Source organism: Arctopsyche grandis, chromosome 2, assembly GCF_051622035.1.
Source record: "Arctopsyche grandis isolate Sample6627 chromosome 2, ASM5162203v2, whole genome shotgun sequence".
In the NCBI taxonomy this organism is placed as follows: Eukaryota; Metazoa; Arthropoda; class Insecta; order Trichoptera; family Hydropsychidae; genus Arctopsyche; species Arctopsyche grandis.
In genome coordinates this window covers 26,388,113-26,402,839 of record NC_135356.1, presented here as the reverse complement: position 1 = coordinate 26,402,839, position 14,727 = coordinate 26,388,113, and the positions used below count along the sequence as shown (strand labels likewise).

Genomic DNA, 14,727 nt, shown 5'->3' with positions numbered 1-14,727 from the left:
TATCTATTGACGAAATCACTTTTTTTTTTGCTGCATATTGATGAAGAGGAGTTGTAGAAAGTAATACGAAAACTGTTATTTTAAATTCCTTTCCTAGTATTTTAAAATATATCGTTATTTGCATGTGATGCAATTGATAAGCTTCGCTTTACGCTTGTCTGTTAGTAAATATGTACATTTTTTTTCTTCAAAAAAATTATAAATGTTAGCATTTCTCGCAAGGATTATGAAAAACATCGTAACAGCCAGAGGGTTAAAGGGGGTGTTTAAAGCCGGATTTTATTTTTACTATTTACTTGCATATTTACGTTATCGAGTTGAACCATCCTTCCATTTTTTTATTATTCTTCCAATTTAACAGCGATGATTTTAAGCCGCATGTTTGCATACATCAAAAATAAAAAAGCATATCGCAAGCAACGTTCGCTTATCTATGTATTTACATACAAACCGCAATAATTGCAGAAGTACGTGTGAACAAAAAAAACTCATTCCAGTGTGCATATTAAATTTGACAATTTACCACACTAGTAGTAAAGCAATCTAAAAAGTAACATAAAGGAGGTATTTAAAAATATGGAAATTTTTCGGTGCGATTTAATTTTATGCATCACTATTAATTTTATGCATTATTATTATAATATTTAAACACGAAAGAGAATTTCGGATGACTTCCGTGCTTGTCATATTGTCAATTAGCATAGTTTTATCGGTTGACCGATGTAATCATCAAAATAGATTGAACACTATCCTATCACGCCGATGCATTAGTGAATTGATCCGATAATCTCTGTCCTTTGTGTACCTCAGCGTTATTCAAACATTCTGCACTCGTAGACCCACTTTTTTCAGTCCCTTGCCTATTCAAACGGAAGATATAATATATATGGGCTAGCGGTGCTGCGTTTCTTTCGCATGTTTAAAAGTATCTAAAAAAAAAAACACGTGCCACATACCACAAAGTATTTTCGTCCTTAGTCGTCAGTGTCATCAGTAGAGATCGGAGCGGAACCGTGCTTTTAGGACTAAATATGGGGACTATTTCTTGGATTAAAAATGGGGGGGGGGGACAAATATTTGGGGCTATTTTCCAGGAAAGAGGGCAAAAAAAAGGTTCACAATAGAAATGGTGCGCAAGGTCGCGCCGAATCAGCAGACTTAGGCGGCGAGAATGCTGCCAAAATATAAAAATAGACCTCTCCATTGTCCGAGAAAGCAGGAGTAAAAAAAATGGTTCACAATAATAAACCATTTTTTTAGCCGTCGAGCATCGTGTCCGACGGTCTCTGGTCATTAGTGATGACTAAGAATCGGCGCCAGTGTTTTTACTTTAAAAAATGGGTTCACCAATGTCAATTTCTATTGCAAACCTTTTTTTTGCTTTCTAGCTTGGTAGGACAATAATAATCAGCCCTCTTTCCTGGACAATAGAATCCGAGCGCCGAACTCTGGTGATGACTAAACTTCGACGCAATGGTGCTAATTTCCAGGAAAGAGGGTTTGTCTATTGTCAACCTACAAAGCTAGAGCAAAAAAAAAGGGTTCACAATAGAAATTGACAATGGACAAACCCTCTTTCCAGGAAAATAGCACCGTCGCGCCAAAGCTTAGTGATGACTAGACACCGGATAGTCACAGTTCTATGCATTGTTCCATTGTTGTAAATCCTTTGTAAAAAAGGTTCGGCAAACCTTTAACAATGCATTTACAACCTTTGAACAATACGCGGCACCTTCTGGGTCCGGTGTCTAGTGATGACATATAATCGAAACGTGATGTCGCAGCGGAGCGTAATTATTGGTTTTTGAGCGTAAGTGTGAGCCTAACTATTGAACAAGTACCGATATATCGATTCCTAATGTGTGGAAAATAACTGCGAATCGCAACCATTTTTGCTGGACAGTAAACCCCACTAGCAATTCGAGTTACATATTACGATCTGGATTTGTTGATTGTATAGAACTTTTATCATAATGTGCCGATATGTTGACAAACATTTCATGTTTGGAAATATAATTATTATTATATGCGTGTGTACATTATGCATACATACATATTATAAATAATACATTAAAATAAGATAATACTATAAATACTAAGAATAAATACTAAAAAAAAAGATTCAAATAAATTTAATAAAAAAACAAATGAATATTTACTATTAGATTCACCATGCTTAAGCTGTTTATATTACAAATACTGAGCGAAGCCGGGTAAAACAACCAGTATAAAAAAAAATGGTTCAACTTAATTAATTTTGAATATTTCCTCATAATAACCAAGTTCTCATTACACCAGTCTTCGTATAAGGGGTTTAGACTGTCATAATAAAATTGAAATCAACATATTATACTACAAAAGAACATATACTTAAAGAAAATTAATACATACCCTAATTGTTCTATTAATCCACTCCCTTGTTTGTTCACTGTATAATATTTAACTTATTTGTTATTTTATCGTCTAGGAAAAGTGTCACATTATAATTCACAAGTCAATTAAAAATGTAAATATGAAACGTCATTGTATCAAAAGGATTTATATTCGAATTCATTATATTAGGTGATCCGGACACATGTATCGAAATCCAATCCCATTATAAAAAGTAATAATTGATTATTTGCATATGGAATCAAAATTACCAATAAAATGATAAGGGGGACTTTATGTGTTATTCAATTCTCCGATTCAACATGCAACCTAAGAGATGATCATATAATATTTTATAAACACAGAAAAATAACCTCCCAAGTCCACAAACATACTTTCAAATAACATTGAGCAACAAAAAAAATTACAGGAGTGGAGTCTAATCAATCGTTACTAAGTTTGACCCACTGAATTTGAATATGACAATGAATTTTGTTGGGCTCTTATCGCTTATGAAAATGAGTATTGAAATCAATAGTCGGATGTTTTTTCCACTGAATGTGATTATTTCAAAAATACACCTTTTTCCGAATCAAATGATTGACTAGTAGGAATCTCCATTCTGCATCTAGCTCTTGCATCATGCATTCGGTCATGAACAAAAGCATTTTAAAATCATTTACCGCTCGAAATAGTACTTTTAGATTAAAATATATATACATATTAGTCCGGTCAATTTAGACATTCAAGGATACATAAATTCACAACAAGCTGAAAGTGAGTAAAATTTTTCAAAACACAATTATAAATGATATGTCAAAACTCCTCATCGTTCGGATACCTGGAAAAAAATTTACCTGAGGTCAAAGGTCAAAAATATGGGTTTTTCGCGATTTTCAGCAAAACGGTAAGTTTTATCATAAAATTACTTCAGACAAAAATTGTAGATCATAAAATTATCTATAAAAAATATATCAATACTTTTTTTCCTAATAGCCACCGTTTCTGAGGTATAACGATTCAAAAAGTTATTCAAAAAAAATATATGTACGCCACGTACATATATTCCAACGCATGAGTTTTACTGCAGCATTTCAAGATGAAATAGAGAAATATTTTGAATATGAATTGGCTCCCTACCCTTTATCTTTGTTTGATGACATCGGGATGCGTAAAACACAGAAGTCTGCTATTTTCGATTGTTTTCAAAAGGTAAATATTGATATTAACAATACTAATACGACGTACATCATTGACGGAGGATACTTACTACACCGCGTTGTGTGGGATAGCGAAGAAACATTCAACGTTATTTTAGATAAATATGTTCAGTATGTACGTCGACATTTTGGTCTAAGAGTTACTATCGTATTTGATGGCTATAATGATTGCACGAGAAATATTAAAGCTGTTTCATAGTTTCATCTCGTGCTTTAATATTTCAAGAAATATTGAAGCACGAGAAATACTGTACTGTAAAAAATGTACCTTCACACTTATTTTTTGGTCTAATTTGACCGGACTATATATATATCGAGATAGAAAACCAATCCTTATAAACGTGGTAAAGTAAAAAATTAGCGAAATAAGCTTCTCATGTAAAAAATGTATATTTATGAATTTTAAAAGTCGCTAGATAATCAATTATAATTTTTTTAAAGCAATAAAAAATCACAATCAATAGGAAAAACTTTTACGGATTCCAATACTAACTTTTGGGATACTAGATTTTGAGTAAAAATAACACATTTTTTTAAACGCTCATATCTCATATACGAGAAGACACCAACAAAAATCATTGTCATATTCAAATTTAGAGGATCAAACTTAGTAAAGATTGATTCGGTAAGTAAAAAAATGTGGTTTTTTGTTGCTCAGTGTAATCTGACAATATAAACATTAGACAATTTAATCATATTCTGTCCTCATTTTAAATATAAATCCAATGTTACAAAACTAGAACATCCATTTGTATATTTAAATATCTATATATTTTACTACCTGCATATTGTGAATATGGATTGTAAAATTAGTTATATAAGTTTCAACCATTGAAAATTGAAATAAACATTAGTTTAATTGAATGTCAAAATTAGTTAAACTGTAGAGGACAATTTTTTTTTTCATTTCATTAAAATTTATATTATATTATAAAATTGTAAATACATAAAATTTTATAAAAATAATTTTATATATGCATATTATAAAATAACTTTCCAAAACAAATAAGCATCAAAATAATATTTTTTTATTTTATTATGATACATTTAAAATTTGTTGCATTTGTATTCGCAATATATATTTTTTGATTTTTGATCACACATGCATTTAATTTTTCATAATTTATAACACACATCGGCATAAAATATATTAACAAATTATTATAATAATTGGACCCAGCAAAAGCCTTGATTGTTTCAATAAATCGCCCAATTGATAATACACATATTTATCGTACAGAACAATAAAACCGTCATGCATTTATTTCTATGGTCAAACAATCAAAACCAAATCAGTGGTGTATCATCAATGGTGCAAGTGATGCAACTGCACCAGGACCCATAGTTCGGGTGCCTTTTGTGAAAATAAAAATAGATTTTTTTTTCTATAAGTCCAAAAGTTATTTGAAACAATTGAAGGTATAATATTATACTTTTCAAATACTGGTATAAAATGGTAATCTTTATATTCATTCTGAGTCGGCTAAAATTAGATCTAAAAATTATTAGCCAGCAGCATAGCTCGGACGTTAAGCTTCTGCTTACCGTCAAGAAGGTGCCGGGTTCTATCCCTGAATGAAAATGAATTTTTCAGAGTATGCTGTTGGTCAGACCTGGATTTGTGACTCCAGGTTGATCGTTTCCTATCAGAGTTTGCCAATTTTCTCTGATTTCATTGTTGAAACGGTTCCCGGAAAAAAAAAATTGGCTAAAAATCCTTCCTACCTACTATGTCACCACTATTTGAAATTTGATGGATGTACAATAAAAATTTATGTACAATTCATAGATGTCTCGTTAATTTGCGAGTTTTTTCAGTTTCTCGCAATTCAACGACTTATAATAAAAAAAATGCTTCATTTGTATTTGTAATTGGCCAGGAAGGCGCATTGGGATTTACCTGTAAGGCCTTCCTGGTATATATGTAAAAAATAAAAAAATAAAAAAAAAAAATTAGCAAATCGTTATATGTATATGGTATATATGTATATCGAAATAAATCCACTAAGCACAGTTTTACAAATGTGATCTTAAAACTTATTTTATTATTCTTTAATATAATTTTATGCGTATATGTATGGTAATTATAAAAATTATCACGTTTGCTAAATCTCGTATGTTGTAAAAAAATGTACAGGCTTTGCACTGGGGACCACGCTGTTGAATCAAAACTTATTGATTCAAAAGATAAATACAATGCTACCAAAAAGTAGATATAAACAAAATGTAATAATAAAAATACATAGCAATCGCATACAGGTTTATTAATTTTTAAAAATAACTGATGTTCACGTCTTTTTTAATTCATACAATGGCAGTTGAGTAATATTTTAAACAAAAAAACACGAACACACATGTATATTCTTTGTAAAAGACAAATTTTCAAAATTAATTGCGCCAAAATATTTGCAAATACATTTTAATAATTCGCTGTAAATAACAATATGCGTCGCATAAAAAATAAATAAACACTTCGTATTAAATATATGTACATACGTAGATCTACCTCAGCTATCATACAATTTGATCCATCATAATGCCAAAATTTATTACAATATGGAATGTGAGCAATTAGTATTGCCTCATATAAATTGGAAACTCCCATTGCTATCTTCTAACGAATTCCAGCAGTGATTTCTGTTTAGAAATAAAAAAAAGCACTGAATATTACATTACAATCATATGTTAGAAATTAACTTGAAAAAACATTCAGATATTCATAAGCAGAAAACATTAAAAAAAAAAACACAAATTTCATCAAATTCACTCATTATTATAATTAGCCCAATACCAAATAAGAACGTACATGCATATGCTCACAATGCTAATTTTTACATTGTGTGATGAATTAGCGGTCTGGACAAGTTTGTATGGTTTCTCCGAATTCAATTTATTGATTAATGAAAATAATTAATTTTTCAATTACTAATTTTACTTTCGTCATAAAAAATTATGGCCAGTGACTTACATACATATTTGAATCGAATACAAAATTTAATATAAATTTCTTAACTTTCACAATATTTTGGTTTGTATTTATTAACACGCATACAATATGTATCAACATTTGAATGTATGTAAATCCAATTTGTATTAATCTGTTCTTAAAAAATATGGCTGATTGGGAAATGCATAACTTTCTGAAAACATAGATGTGTACATATACCCTTCTTTAAACGTGGTAAAATAAAATAAACACATATATTATATTATATAAACATAGAATTACACAAAAAAGTCACAAAAACACTAAGCAAAATCAAAATAAATAAAACACGTGATCAAAAATCAAAAAATGCAAACATAAACAAACAAAAAATTAATAATTGTTAATTTGACACAAACCATCTATTTTTGATATTTCAATTAACAATTATTGCTACTTAACACAAAATACAACAAATGCTATGAGTTTCACAATGTTTTGAAGTTATTTTTATAAAACCCACATGTATTAATATTGTTAAAAAAAATCCAGCCTTAAACAGTCAAACTAAATTATTAAACACAAATTCTGAAAAACATTTTATGTTTTTTAATCCATTTCAACAAAGTCTTTTATATTTGTTGATTGTAATTATAATAAATAGTTTTGACTGTACCAGGAAAGTAAATTTCATTTACTATTTGAATGCTACAAGTTTATTAGTATAATCTTATTTTAAATAAAGAAATAAATAATTGGGTTTTTTTATACTTAAAAAACTTGCATCATTCAACGAGTCTAAAAATATTCAAACAATACAAGGGCTTACCTTCAATAAGTAGTGATTTAGTGTCCTTGAATAATAGACTGTGTCCTTCTGAAACGATAAATTGATTTTTTTACTATTTTTAATTAAAAATAATCACACAATTCAATTGACTAGAAATGAACAAGAAAACCGTTATCACATATTAAAGGAATTATTTTTTAAATTCAAGTGACTGATCATATAGACTGGCCTATCTCATATTACATCTTACATATAAAACAGTAAATATTTGTATTTTTCGTCAATTTAATTAATAGTCAATAGTCTATTGTTCTGATGTCATCGAACAAATAATTCGCTTTTTTCCGATTCAAAGGATTCGAAGTTCACAGGGTTGTAGGCGCCGAGGGTGAAGCCCTAGGGGGTGCAGATGCCGAGGGCGGAGCCCTAGGGGGCGCAGACCCCGGGGGTGTACATATTTTTTTATAAGAGACTTACTATATACATATGTTTGTTTGTACGTGACAGTCAATTTAATAAAAAAAACAAATGAGTATTCAAATAAATTTATATAAAATAAAACTATTCAAATAAATTTAATAAAATGTTTACTATTAGATTAGTCATGTTTAAGTTGTTTATATTACAAATACCGAGCGAAGCCGTGTAATAAAGCTAGTATATATTATAATAAGATAGAAGTATCTGCGGACCTGAATATGAACCAAAGCTACTTTTTTTCAAATAGTAAGAAGTCATAAATTATAGTAAACTTCTAGAATGTCTAAAATATGTAGAATCATGTTTGCGGCTCGGTCCACCGAGTACTTAAAATATTCTTATTTGGCATTCATCCTAGAAACTTTGAAGATCTCTGATATATTACATTGATAATCAATACATATACTCTTGATTATCCGGGCGCAAATTATTATCACTGAATGAAAACATATTTTTTTATAAAATAAATGCAAATATGAAGAAATTAACAATTGTATTGATCACAACATCTTGTTATTGACTTCTGTTGTCGATTTATTATATAGGAAGAAATCAACCAATAAGGATTGTAATCTAATAAAGCAGCATACTAGCTCTTCAAGAAATTGTGTCTGTAAAAGAAATAGTTTTTGAAAACAAAACACAGATTTCTAAAACAAACAATATGTATTAAACTTTTAAGTTTTAAAAATGAAATATAAGTTAATTGTTTTTCAATTATTTCCTCATTTGTTCAGATAATTGCAAAAATACTGTATTACATTCGGAATTTTCTGAAATTAAAATATTTATAATATAACATATAATACTTGGATACATATTCGATTATAGCACATGTATATCATTATGTTGTTTTAGAAAAACCAAATACTTTATCATTTTTATACATCTGTATATGGTCGGAAATGAACGCGTTTAGTCCATGTTATGAATAGTAGGTGCAGCTGTCGCCGGCAGAGGCGCGACGGTCGCATACGAGGTCTCGCCGCCGACATAAAAAACCGGATCGGCGCCTCTCCTTTTTTTGTTATTTCTCTTCCTTCACAGAGTTGTTTGTTATTGTTTTAGTTGTGCGTTTGCAAAAGGGCGTCAATGTCAAAATAGACTTGGGAACTAGGATTAAATTGAAGAACTTCATTGAACTAGAATAGTATGTTTACTTACAGATATATTGTATATTGATGCGCGCGCAACCTTGGCGCTCGGCGTCCCGACGCCACTCGTACACCGGGCGCCGCTCGTTCCCCAACGCGGCTCAGTGCTGCCACCCCACTTTATGCGCCCGTGCATCCCCCTTACTTTTTTACTTTTTCTTGCGCTCGGCGTGCCTTTACAGTGTTATAATATTATTAAAAATCACGTCAGATTTCTTGAATTCCAGGTCAAAATTTTATTGAATGGCTACGTCCACACTACCGATATCTACACCCGATATTTTCGATATCCAGTATATATATCCAGTTCCCATATTGTAACCTGTGGTTGCTATTTAGGAACCGGTTATGGAAAAATTCGTAAATACCGGGTGTCGATATCGGTAGTGTGGATGTAGCCAATAGGATTTTTCAATTACAAAAAAATTAAATCTGAGAATTTTGGCCGCTTAAATTTGGAAAGGTTTCCATGTATTCTAACAATGGTTTTGGCACTAAACACAAACATAAAATAAAATTGGCACTAAACACAAAACATAAAATAATCAAATCGGTTTCTAAAAACGCGTGGCGATTAAATAGCTAATCAGTTTTGAAAAAAGCATGCCGTCATTTTTATCCCAGATTGCAAAGCCTTCCTGAATAATCATTCTCTCTCCATTATATGTATTCTTGGTTAACATCATGTAGGCCATTGTGACGCATTGTGACGAAACATATCCATATTATCCATGCAAGTAGGTTTTTGAAACATTGCTTTAAACGTTGACTTGTATAGATTTGCTTTAAGAAAAAATGACAAAATTTTCAATAAATACGAAGTACTATTATTGATACTTAAAAATTGCACACAACTAAGAAATCATCAGTAACTAATCGATATTTAATTGAATCCACTTTGGTCATAGCAATATGTATGAATCAATATAACAGATTGGAGAAACGTAATAGTAAAATTTAAGAGAACAAATCTGTTTTATTATAAGGCTTTAATTTTGATAATCGGGTTGAACTGATTTACTATGAACTGTGATATAAGCTTCAAAGCCATTTAAAATATTTTATTGCTTAACATGTACGAAAATACAGTATATTTCGATTTTTCTTGAAATTTTCAGAAATCTTTTAATGCGGTTTAACTGATCAAAAGAATTTTGATGTATGTATGTATATATGTACATATATAAAATAACAACAAAACAGCTATACAAGTTTACGCGAGCAAATGAATAAGCCAGCTAAATTCAGATTTAAGAATTTTGAGATAAAAATAAACTAAATGCAATTAATGATTTGCCATTTCACTGCTTATCGAGATATTATATTTAGTGCATTTAAATCTAGTTTGAGATTTCGTATCATTTGGTATATGAAAACATTCTTATAATGTTACAAAGGGACCAAATAGTCGTCGGTTTATGTAAATCATAAATTAAATCAAGATAAGAACTTTTGAATGGGGATTGGATAGGGATCGTATACCGGTAAACCAGCAAAATTTCGTCGGTAAATAACGGTAAATTTTAAATTTTACCGCTAACTACCGGAAAATATTTTATATGCATTTAATTGCAAAATATTTCATTAAAAATTGCAAATGGCGTATAGTGGATTAGTTGTCTGGAATTCTTTTGTTTTAAATTTATCAATTTTAAATTGATAAATTCATTGGCAACACAGACCAACCGAATCGTAATAAATTGCGATCAGGCAGTAGTTTCAATTATTATCGAAACTAATTCAATCATGTCCAAACATTAAATAAATAAATATAATTAGCTAAAAATAAAATAAATAAATTTATTTATTGTTAGGAATTTACTTAAATTCATTTTTATGAAATTATTCACATGAGATTTGTTTTTAATTATTTACGATTCAATATAGGTTAACGTTTTTAGAAAAAGTAATCACATGCGTACAGCTATCCAATCCATGAAAAAAAACTTTCTTTCATTTACCGGTAAATACCGGTAGTAGGAAAAATCATTTACCGCTTACCGGATTATGAAATTTGATAGTAAATTGCAATCCCTAGGTATGAATAGCTAAGCTAGTCATGGGTTGGCCACATCCGAATTTTTACTTTTTTTTTAAATACGATCGAAAAAAAATATTTATCCAGTTGACGACAGTTTGAATATTATTTTATTTTTCAACGTAGATATTTGTGTAGTTAAATTTTATCGGTCAAAATGCATTTCATTTATAAAATACAATCGAAAAAAATTCAGATGTGACCAACCCATGACTTTATCTATGTATTTGAGGAATATAAGAAGGTCACAAAACAAAATTCAATAGTTAAACATGCATATGTATGTACACGTTCACACATACTGGTTATGAAAGCATTCTCGATACAAATTGAGTGCAAATGTAAGGGAAACTTACACAAGACAAAATTTCTACTTCCAGTTGTCGGATTCAGTTCAAAATATTTTTATTACTTAATATCAATATAATTATTATACACATTAAATAAAGAGAAAATAAAAATAATTTAAAAGGTCAAAATAAAATTATGAAATATTATTTAAAAAAAAATACTACTTCCGGTTTACGAATTCTGACCAAAACCTTATCAGCTCCAAGTTACTACGTAAAGAATACAAATATAAAATTTTAGCTTGATACGTTCAGGCGTGTGGAACAAATCGTGGTCACAACATTTTTGACTTTTCTAAGAGGAAAAAGTCCCAAGCACATTAACGCACATTAACACGGGAGGAAAAGCATGCTCCTCTTGTTCCTGTTGTATCCTGCTCGCGCAAATTAAGTGAGTATGTACCGTTTACCATGCACCATTTTTTTTTTTTGATCTTTCGACTTAAGATCTTTCGATTTTCGATCTTTGCATTCTGATATTTGCGTTTTCTGTAATTTAACATTCTGTCAAATCACGGAGACCGATAATACATATATGTATGTAGTAACAAACATCAGCGAGATCCTAATTTTTCAACAAACTACATACATATGAATCGGTCTCCGAGACGAGCCAGAATGTTAAATTACAGAAAACGCAAATATCGGAAGGCAAAGATCGAAAATCGAAACATCTTAAGTCGAAAGATAAAAAAAGGGTGCATGGTAAACGGTACATACTCACTTCATTTGCGCGAGCAGGGTACAACAGGAACAAGAGGAACAGGCTTTTCCTCCCGTATTCTGCGCGCGCACATTAATACGGGAGGAAAAGCCTGTTCCTCTTGTTCCTGTTGTATCCTGCTCGAACAAATTAAGTGAGTATGTACCGTTTACCATGCACCACTTTTTTTTCAATCTTTCGATTTAAGATCTTTCGATTTTCAATCTTTGCCTTCCGATATTTATGTTTTCTGTAATTTAACATTCTGGCTCGTCACGTAGACCCACATATGAATATATAATACATGGATGAATAACGTTAACATAAATGTATGTATAATGGAAGCGTGTTGGAGATGCTATCATTCAAAAGTGAACGGCTGAAAGCGATGATGATAAATATATTTATTAAAAATAATAATGAAATTTTTAAACATTTACGACCACGTATTAAGATATTATTATCGGAACTTTAGAATGTATTATTTTAACGCTTTCGCGGACACTTTGCAGACACAAAATTATATACATCTCAAATGGGACATCAATTACACTGTTCGACACGAAAAATGTTTCAGAGACGAGATATGACTTTTCTTATAGATCTATGCCCAGTGAACACGAATCTGGTAATAAAAAGTGTTGATTGGCTCGAGATTAAACGAAAACAAAAAATAGTGTGGTCAGAACACTATCTTAATAAACATGTTTCAATAGAAAATACTCAATATAATATAGTATTAACAGTGGGAAAAAATCCCAAGTGAAAATACGTAATTTTGACTTTTGATTTGAACTGGACGACTACTTAGAGAGATTTGAAAGCTGAAAAGTACTACAAATGAAAGATAAAATACCCGACTGTAGATTTCAATATTCATTTTGAACAGAAAATTAACAGATTTTGAGAAATCGACGGAACGGCACCAAGATATAGAAAAATCGCGCGATTTAAAAAACACATATATCTCCGAATCTCGAGCCAATCAACACTTTTTACTACCAGATTCGTGTTCACTGGGCATAGATCTATAAGAAAAGTTATATCCCGTCTCTGAAACATTTTAAAAGTCGTCATTTGTCGAACAGTGTTATCGATGCAATTCATGAAAATAAAAAAATAGTTACAGCATAACTAAAACACACAATTATTATTTTGAAAGTAGGTATAATTATTTATATGTACAACAATAATGTTCCCAAGTTTTATTTTTAATATATTTGTCCAGAGATTCTCAACTTTTATATTTAAAATATTTATAGAATAATTTATTATTCTTTAATAATTTCTATAATAACCTCAAAATTACAAAAAAAATATTCTAAAGTAAACTAAAACTTTTTCAAAATTTACAGAACGTGGCTCAAAGACTCTCAAACTTTTCTAAATAAGATAAATTAATTTTGACGAATAATTTGATTTTTGCGATACACCGACTTGGAGAACATACATGTATTTATTATATGTACAAATTATACATGTACATACTATTTTATCAACTAGTAGTTAAAGTAATAAAAATCAAAAGCAGTTGTTCTTAACTTATGTTTTATTATTACAAAAAATCGTATTCTATTTTTATTATATAATATTCAATTTACATATGTAAGTATATGTCAAATGATAAAAAAATCGTCACTTGGAGAATGGGACACAATCAGTGGTGTCACCCTAATTTTGTAACAACGGGTTTCCATTTTTTTTTCAATTTATATATATATTTCGAAAAAAAGGTATTTTCTCTTTACCTGCTATGAAATCAACTTCATATCATTTTTGACAAAAATTATATGAATTTTTAGATTTCTGACGGGTTTCTGGAAACCCGTAGGAACCATTAGGGTGATACCACTGGACACAACAATTGACAAAAGTGTACTGTGCAAGGGACGTTATTATTGCAAGTTTATACATGCATACAAACTATTCACTAGTGATTATTGTTCAATTGTTGTAAATGCTTTGTTAAAGGTTCGCCGAACCTTTTTTTTGTACTCTAGCTTTGTAAATAGAGCCAAACCGCCCCGATTCCTGGAAAAAGCACGGTCTGTATCCGTAGTCTGCTAATCACCACGCGCGCCTGCATGCACAGACTTGTCCAGCGCCATAAACAAGTATTATGTGTAGTCACCGGGGCCTGAGGGGGCCGTGTATTGTTCAATGGTTGTAAATGCATTATTAAAGGTTTGCCGAACAATGGATAGCACTGTGACTATCCTACCTCTAGTGATCACGAGTGACCGATCTAGAGCGACCGGTTGTTCTGTGACTGGTTCACATATGACTAGTAGTCCGTTTACCCTCAATGACAATCATATAGTCAACAACTTCAGTATTTGCTCTGATTTGGTTTAAAATTGAAAAAAAAACTACTGCAAATTGAAAGCTGGAACGATTATACATATTTTATGGTAATTGGACTATTCGTCACATTGGGGTGGTCACAAAGACAATTTTTGTCATGAAAATCGCGAATACACAATATTTGGCACTCAAGTTCTCGTTACTATGATAGTTATCGTTAGTATGATGGACTTTTCGGTTGCCAGATGTTCCGTTATAGAGATTTTAGTGACTTTGTGACGAGTAATTTGTGACCAGTAATCACCGAACCATATTTTATATCACGATTCGTATGAATAAATGGAGCATATTTTCTTTCTTGTCATGTTACCGAAAATGTACTGAATATAAAA

The 14,727-nt window shown here is 30.6% G+C and overlaps 1 protein-coding gene across 5 annotated transcripts in view; it reads right to left on the bottom strand.

The window, feature by feature from the left end:
* Nucleotides 1-9,036, bottom strand: part of LOC143921745 (protein bric-a-brac 1-like) — a 429,231-nt gene extending 420,195 nt beyond the window's left edge. For all 5 annotated transcript variants that reach the window (XM_077445130.1, XM_077445162.1, XM_077445173.1 and 2 more), the window contains exons 1-2: nucleotides 8,951-9,036; nucleotides 7,346-7,393 (exon numbers count right to left, since the gene is read on the bottom strand). The gene's annotated coding sequence lies outside the window, so the exon portion shown is untranslated. The remainder of the gene's footprint in view (nucleotides 1-7,345; nucleotides 7,394-8,950) is intronic.
* Nucleotides 9,037-14,727: the final 5,691 nt, after the last annotated feature.